Source organism: Gorilla gorilla, chromosome 20 (assembly GCF_029281585.2).
Source record: "Gorilla gorilla gorilla isolate KB3781 chromosome 20, NHGRI_mGorGor1-v2.1_pri, whole genome shotgun sequence".
Classification (NCBI taxonomy): Eukaryota; Metazoa; Chordata; class Mammalia; order Primates; family Hominidae; genus Gorilla; species Gorilla gorilla.
Window position 1 is genome coordinate 45864020 of NC_073244.2, and position 8846 is coordinate 45872865.

Here is an 8846-nt window from a genome sequence, read left to right on the forward strand (position 1 = left end):
AGGTCTTTCTCCAGTGTGAATTCACTGGTGAGGAACAAGTCCATATTTGCAGCTGAAGGTTTTCCCACATTCACAGAACTCATAAGCCCTTTCCCCAATTTGGACTCTTTGGTGTTTGACAAGTAAGGGTTTGTATTTGATAGCTTTCACATATGTGATACACTCATAAAGCCCTTCTCCACTGTGGACTCTTTGGTGCTGAACAAGTGTGTGTTTGCAGTTTATGGCTTTCCTGAATTCACTGCACTTCTCGTCACTTTTTCACTGTGAATGGCTGCCCCACACTCAGTGGTGCTGTATGGCTTTTCCTGTTGTAAGTGGCCTGGTGCTGGAGAAGTCCTGAGTCAACCAGGAAGTACCTTCCCACCTTCTCAAAGGTAAAGGACTTATTTGGCACAAGAAATCTGCAGCCCTTCACGAAAAAGCTCGTATCCTACATCCCTTCTGAAGGGTTTCTCTTTACTGAAAGGATCATTTTCCACATGCCCCTAAGTATACAGTTTCTTCCTGGGATATTTTCCCCTGTCCTCAGCAAAAGGCAAAATGTCTTTCAAGATTAAGACATACATATCACAGGGGTGGGCTTTCTGAGGAAAGGGCCTCAGGGGGCTCTGACCTGTGACAATTCTTTTACAGAAAATCTTGGCTGAGAAGGTGCTTCCTCATCTTTCACTTCATGCCAATACCCTAAAAGCAAAGACATGCCAGTGAAGTGCACGTGGACTTTGGTGAGAAGGGGCACTGACATCACAAATGTGTATCTGCACACCAATGCATGAGTCTATGTGAGTTCACAGGACTGTTTTCAGGAGGAGAGAGTTTGGGTCAGACTGAGGAAGCAGCTGTTGTGAACTCATAGTTTTCAAAAGGTCACAGCATGGGAGAAGCCTCACCAGGCAAAGGACACAAGGATGAGGTGCAGCACAATGAGGAGGAGTGGGGTCTACAACTCCCTCCTCTGCCAATGGTTTTTGGTACTTGTATTTGCTGATGACACAAGAGGTGTGCAGAAAGGTAAGTCCAGGCCCAAGAAAATCCAGTGGCAAAAGAGTGGCTCACGTTCAGAGACTACTTAAGAATACGTGTGCATCTCACAACACAGTATGTGTGGGCCAGTGTTGGAGAACACTGTGAGAGGGAGTAGTGGACAGGAGTGGGTAAGATGTGCAATACGGAGAGTTGGGGATTAGCCCTGGGACAAAAGTCTGACTAGAAATGGCAAGCTGCTAGTGTCAAGAATGGGAAAAGAAAGGTAGAAATGAGGTGTGACCACTGGCATTGGCACCAAAATAGTAGTGGGAACAGGACTGGTTCATGGTATGATTTGAACACAGCCCTGATGTCATGCCCTCTCACCTGCCACTTAATAGGGCCAGGACCCCTCTGAACCGCATGTCCCCACTAAGAAGCACCCATAGCTCTTCCCCCTGCTCCCAGCTGAGAATAGTACCTGGATAATGCAAGAACTAAATGAAAAACTGAAGAAGGGAGGAGCCAGCACTGGCCCAGGGAAACTTGGAGCAACAGACTACAGGTAAGAAAACCAAATGTTACAAAAACAACCTCAGAGGAGGACATAAATAGTGACCATGTCGGTAACAGCAATTCCTGGTATAGGAAGACATGGGGATATATTAGCTAGAGGAAGGGGGCAGAACCTGGGGCGGAGAGGTCACCTGGCCAGGGAAAGGGAAAAGTGGGCTTATAAAGGCTGACGGCAAGACTCCTGATCCCCTTCCAAGTAAGGCTTTGGGGCAGCAGGTATTGAGGCTGCTTGGGAAGAGGATAGGACAGTGCAATGGCTCAGCCCCACCAACCAATGAGCCTACCCAGGAAACTGAGGAAGGAAGTAGAGTCCATTGTCCTAATGTGAGAAGGATGGATCTGTCCCTGGGGAAAAGGAAAGGCAGAATCTAGTCTAAAGTATCTGGGTGGGTGTGAGGGTCTCACCTATTGAGGCCATCACTGAAAAGTTCTCAGCATCACACTGCAGTATAGGAGTTTCTGAACATCATCAAGGAGACTCCATTCCCTCCAGGAGAAGTGCATGGCCACTTCCTCAAAGGTCACACTGCTCTGTTATGATAGGCACAGATGAAACCATGAAGAGCCTCTCTTGAGGACCCCCAGTACATCTTTCTATAAATCCACCCCATATTCATACTCCTTCCAAGATCCACAACCCAGAGGATGTATCAGACCTTGGTGTCATTTGTGCCTACTCCCTCCTATCACCCATTAATTGCTGTGTCTGTGCTCAACAATAAGAAGCAGGTGGGCAGACAGACACCATTTAAGTTCCAGGCCTGCCATGCAGGGCCCCACCCCTTCTTGCCAAGAAATTACCAGGAAGTCCCTAGATGGTACCTTCCAAACACAACCAAACTTGGGCTCACTCTTCATCCTTAAGGCCCAAATACCAGAGCCCTAGGACACACTCCCTCTCCATGTGCACATCATTCTTTAGGCTATACCTCTCTCATATCTCCAGATGTCATAGATATTGCTATCTTCCTATCCCAAACTATAGATCCCTCCCTAGCCTCCCCACATGCTACTCACCACATGGCATCAAGAACATGCCTGACAATTCAGACAGAACCTAGTACTTCCCCAAGACCTCCAATGGCTTTCACTGCTAAGGGCAACCCTTAATCCTGCTAAGAAAGCCTCACCTTCTGGCTCTGTTTCATCAGTCAATCTCAGCCATCCAGAACAACATGCAGGTTTTAGATACCTCCCCGCAAACTGCTGCCCTCCTAATGCCTCTAGCAGACAACCACATTTGCCCCTGTGCTAATCCACTATCCTGGCGAGTCCGTAGAGCTGTGAAGTAAAGGCCCTGTCCTTGGTGCCATCTTTCTTCAATTACTCCTATGCTTCTGTATCCACATGAATGTCTATTCTTCCCTTAGAAGCCCTGGCCTCCTGCCAGACCCTCCTTTCCCCAGACCCAACCTTCAGGCTCAGTTCTCTCCCTTCATCTGTGCCTGTGATGCCCACCACACCCAACCAGGTGCCCAAGCAATAGATCCAGTCCTCGGCCCTCACTCTCCCCTTCTTGGCCAGCTGAAAGCTGAAGATCATGACCTGAAGATTTCTTCTTCTAAATGTGATGCACAGCTTCACCTCAAGTCTACAAAGTGGCCACCACCTTCTGGATGTCTCTATTCTGAATGACTCCCTAGAGTTCCAGACCTTTGTGTCTACCAGTCCACTTGATGTCTTCACTCAGTGTTCTCTGAAATATCTCACTCTTCACATGGCCAAAACAAAACTCCCATATACCCACTGAAAATTACTTTTACTACTAACTTCTCCTTCATTTCTGTGGAGTCCTAATTAGGCAAAAGGAATCAGGCTGGCAGGATGAGGAGAAACCGAAAAGAAAAAGCAGATAAGCTCCAAGTCTGCCTTTCTTCATGGTCCAGGACACACAGCCCTCCTGCACAAATAACTCACAATCTTCCTGTGCCCACCTATCACCAGACACCTGCGTGCTAGCTCACTGCAACCATAGCGTTATCGGTATTGCACAAAACCCTCTTCGGCACACAGCATAAACACTATCCTATAAAATCTCAAGCAAGCCTTTGTTTCTTGGCAGTCAGCTTCTCTTCTGCTGATCCTGCCTATGGGCAACATATCTTCCTACTTTCTCTAATAAATCTGCCCTTATTTACCTACAATTGTCTTGGTAAGTTCTTTTACTCCCACACCACTGGCCCAGACAGTCACTGCTCACCTATGACACTTCCTTCCAAAACTTTGGAGTAATCCCTAAGTGCTACCTTTTTTTTTTTTTTTTTTTGAGACGGAGTCTCACTCTGTTGCCAGGCTGGAGTGCAGTGGCACAATCTCAGCCTGCTGCAACCTCTGCCTCCCGGGTTCAAGCAATTCTTCTGCCTCAGCCTCCCGAGTAGCTGGGACTACAGGCACGTGCCACCACGCCCAGCTAATTTTTGTATGTTTAGTAGAGACGAAGTTTCACCATGTTGGCCAGGATGGTCTCAATCTCTTGACCTCGTGATCCACCCGCCTTGGCCTCCCAAAGTTCTAGGACTACAGGCATGAGCCACCGTGCCCAGCTGCTACCTTTTTTTCTCTCACTCTCAACATTAGAAAATCCAGCATTCAGCCCTATTTTTAAAAAAGGTCTGGAATCCAGCCACTTTTTCCATTTCCAGATACCACCAACACTTACTTAGACTATTGCAGTAGCCCCATCCATGATCTTCCTGCCTCCTCCCTCACTCTCAAAATTTGTTCAGTCTGTAGCCAGAGGGAGCCTATTAAGACCTGAGTCATGTCACCTCATTGCTCCTATGCCATTGCTCCCATCAACTCCAGAAACCACCCAACTTCTCAGACTGCCATTCCAGATCTGACCCCTACTCTCCCGCTAGCAAGAAAGAGAGGAGATCTGTGATTCTCTGAACACTCCCTTCTAAGCCTTACCTTCAAGCATTTGGAGATGGTGGTACCTGTGCTTAGGATAACCTTCCACACCTCATTCTATTGGTTGCTAGATATACATAGGAACTATTATATGTACTCCCTCTGGCCAAGGACCCTGGGCTTGGGGTTTCTCAAGCATCCCCAGTCTCAAGGGCTAGAAGAGTTGCACACAGGCTGAGTCCCAAGGCATCACAATCCTATAGACACGTGGATGGAAGGTTGGGACCAGTGAGGGCTCACTCACCTGTGTATGATCCATAAGCACTTTTGTGGCCACAGGAACCTGTGGGAAGAGGTAGACCTTGAGAAGCAGGCAACTATGGGAGGACTCCATGGGCTTAGGCCTCTCTTGAACATCTGCCCAGTGGTGGAAACAGGTGACCTTGGACTGACTGTACAATCTCTATATTTCAGTCCGCAATAATGCCTTTTACCTGCTTTGTAACTTTGAACAAGTACTCAATCTCCCTGTACCTCACTGTCCAACTTGCACCTCATCCAGTCTTCTTCCTCCAAGCAGCTTTTGGGAAACTTTAAAACCCTTAACTCAGACTGTGTTCCTCCTCTGTTCACAACCCTGCACGGCTCCAAGCACCATCAGAAAGTGAAACCGTGCCCCAGGGGTAGAGAATTTGTTAACTAGCAAAATTTCCTGAACTTGTTTTGCAGAAGAGTAGAGAAGTAAATAGTTTGCTACAGTCCCCTCTGTTTGCAACAAAGTTGGCTGATGAGCTGAGACTTCTTGGGACCAATATGGCTGACTGGAGTCTGCACAGAATAGACTTACTCATCAGATGAATGACCTTTTGATGTTAGAGGGCTGAAAACACCTCCAGATCATGCTAACACCATTTCCTGAACTTATGACCCATAAAGCAGCATGTAGGGGCAACAGTCCTTGCCCAAGGGACTCTCCAAACCGCTTTGTCTTCCAGCCAATCACTGTCCAGCCCAAAACTCCACCCTCAAAATCTCTCCCTCAAATCTATGGCAGCCAAGCTGGTACAAGGAGACAGACTGGCCTCCTGTCTCCTTGACTCTTAGTAAACCTTTATTGCTGCAAAAACCCAATGCTTTGGTGTTTGGGTTTCTGGTGTTTGACTTTCCTTTGTATATGGGCAAATGGGCCCAGTTTGGTTCTGTGACAAATGAAGGTACAACACCTTGTCACTGCAGGTGTGACTTCTCTTCACACTCTACTCTGTGTACACACAGCCCCCAGGCCAGCCCAGCTGCGCCTCCAAACCTTTGCATATGCTGATCCCTCAGTCTGTAACAATCTTCTGTGACTCACCACACTGGCTTTCAGAAACGGCTTCATCACTCATGAGCTCTCCCGCTTCCCCCAGCCTAAACACCAGGGCCTAGACTGAAGTGACCTGAACAGGTTCCCACAATGTGGGGCTTAAGATTTGAAAGTAGGAGTCCGGCGGGTGAGGGCCCAAGGGACGCACCACCAACTTGAAGCCACCGTGATGCGAGCCTGTGGGTGAATGGCTCCAGAAACTGCGGTGACTAGGATGGGGACAGCCACATGGCAGCCTCCAGCCCAGCACTGACACGAGATCACAATGGGTGGCACCCTAGCCTAGCGTCAGAGCCTCAGTCTTACCTCTGTGCAGTAGGGACAAGGCTTCCTGTTGCCTTCGCCTCCTTTTCCCTCAGACCTGACCCAGCCCTCTGTAGTTTCTGAACAGGTAAAACAGCTGCAAGGCAGCCAAAATGACCGCCACAAAGCGAGACAGGAAGTCCTGACCATCTTCACCCCTAAACCTGGAATCTCCCATCTTTCTGTGCTTTCATTGGATAAGCACTGCTGCCACTCAGCAGAGAATTCTGGGTAAGGGTCACATAGCTCTCACACCTCCACACGGTGAAGAGCTTTCCCTTGCAGCCACGCTGTCTTGAATAACCCTCATTCTCAGGCTCTGGGATGGGGAAGTAGCTACATCTCTGGACGTGTCCAGCAACGATCACCAAAGTTTTGAGACATTATTTCAGACTCTTGAAGCTCGGCAGGTTCCCATGGGCCATATTTCTGATGTTCCCAGAGATTACAAATCCAAATGGAATGGTCATTCCATAGTGTTACTGACACCCAAAGTATGGCCATGCATAGCTGGAAACTAATTACCTTATTGATCTTCAACTGACTGTGGCCTGAACAGTTAGAGTCAGTTCTGTGAATTTCTGTATGCTCCTTCAGGGAGAAGAGAAAAAAGCCTCCAGATAGGGCCACGATAGGGAAGACAGAAGAGTGATGTTGGGCTGCCCAGAATCAAGTGGACAAGGGTGGCACCAAAATTTTCTGGTTTTCTCTGGAGCTGCCCAGCGAGATCCTCTGCTCTCCAACCTTTAGGGTGAGAATCTGCTGGAGAAGCCACGGGTGGAAATTTCCGAGGCTAGTGAAACCACTCCTATAAGCCTTTAAAAATGTATCAGGGAAGAAGGGAGAAATGAAAATAAGCCAAGGTTGCAGCACATTCAACATTAACCATTCCATCAGCTTGCTCTCTGACCCGCTTTTTTATAGTTGTTTTGTGCTGATTGTCTTCAAATAATGGAGGTTCAACTTTTTGGCTCCCTGGGCCACATTGGAAGAAGAATTGTCTTGGGCAATATGTAAAATACACTAACACTAATGATAGCTGATTAGCAAAAAAAAAAAAAGAAAAGAAAAGAAAAGAAAAAAGGTCCTTGCATGATTTTTGTGATATCTGCCACCACAGATAAGCTAAAAATTCCTTGCATTCAAAGACTTGAACACCTGTGAACCCTGTTACAAGATTATAATTCCCCTTAACTACTCCATATATAACAACTTGAACATTAAGAAACATTAGGTTTTCCCTTTGAGATATTCCTTGAGATCCGGCATACCAATGAAACTACTGACTCAGCTGGTCTGAAGGATGCCACAGGAGCTGACTCATCAAAGAATGCAATTTCCACATCCTGATGATTTTGTCTCCCTAACCCCAATCAATCAATGGCCCCAATTCTCCAGCCCCTTGCCCTCCATGATCTTAAAAATCCCAGCCAAGAACTTCTAGGGAGGTGGATTTGAGAGTCCCCTTCCATCTCCTTTCCTGGTGCCCTGTAATTGATAAACTCTTTCTCTGCTGCAAACGCTGCTGTCTCAGGGTAATGGGTCTGTTACTGCACAGCAAGCAAATGAAAACCTCTTGGTCCTATAACACTAGTGAGCCTGCAAGTTCATGGGCAGCTGCTTGCAAAGGTTCTCCTTGGCCAAGAGAGTACACAGCCTGTGAAGGGAATAGTGGAAACCCAACCTCTGGAGTGAAAGATCAAGACTTAGTCCTCTGGACTGAGATCCTGAATGACTTCCTGAGTGAATGGTAGGGACTAGACTTTTGGGCAGGAACTGGGGGGCTCAAGTCCAGCCTGGGTCAGCACCAGATCTCTGCAGTGTTGTGGGTAGATGTGCACTGGTGAGGGCATAGGGGCCCCTTGGTTCTACCTGGGCTACCCTGCCCTCACTGTGGGCTGCCATCAGTTGTCTGGGCATGTGTAGTCATCAAGGGTGTTGTATCTCTCCTCCCCACCATTCCTAGCCAGACTCACACTTCCTCTCTTTCTTTCTCTCTCATGGTTCCCTATGAGGTGTGACCACAGATCAGATGTGGATAGAACCTAATGGTCAACACCAGAGTCATATAACTCCCTGTTTTGCATGTGCTTTCTTCAAACTAGCCAATTCACAACCCCCACAAGAAAGCATAAGGGATAATGGACTTGATAGGGTTTGGATTTGTGTCCCTCCCTGACCAAATCTCATGTCAAATTGTAATCCCCATGTTGGAGGAGGGGCCTGGTGGGAGGTAATTGGATCATGTGTTGGGGGGACTTCCCCCTTGCTGTTGTGATAGTGAGTGCTCATGAGACCTGGTTGTTTCAAAGTGTGTGGCACCTTTCCCTTTGCTCTCTTCCTCCTTTTCCAGCAATGTAAGGCATGCTTGCTTCCCCTTCACCTTCTGCCATGATTGTAAGTTTCATGAGGCCTCCCAGCCATGCTTCCTGTACAGCTACAGAACTGTGAGTCAATGAAACCTCTTTTCTTTATAAATTACCCAATCTCAGGTAGTTCTTTAAAGCAATGTGAGAATGGACTAATACAGGACCTTAAGGCCCATGGACCTTGGCAAAGGTCTAATCCCACAAGTCCTTCTCCCCTCCACCACCCCCCACCCGCTGCACCTGGTGGTGCAGGTGCACCTGTTCCCTCCCCCTCCCCTGCCATTGGCAAGCCTAATGTTTCTGGGACTTGTGCATAATAAATGTATTCTGTTTCATGCGTCTTGGTTTCACTTCCTTATTGTGTCTCACCTGACACACACCTGAATGTAACTTCCACCTGGTCAGAGCTC

The 8846-nt window shown here is 47.7% G+C and overlaps 1 long non-coding RNA gene across 1 annotated transcript; it reads left to right on the top strand.

Moving 5' to 3' along the window:
- Positions 1-887: 887 nt before the first annotated feature.
- On the top strand, positions 888-3125 carry LOC134757740 (uncharacterized). Its single transcript, XR_010132156.1, has 3 exons — positions 888-1014; positions 1371-1534; positions 3017-3125. It is a non-coding gene; the product is annotated as an uncharacterized lncRNA (long non-coding RNA).
- The last annotated feature ends 5721 nt before the right edge of the window (positions 3126-8846 follow it).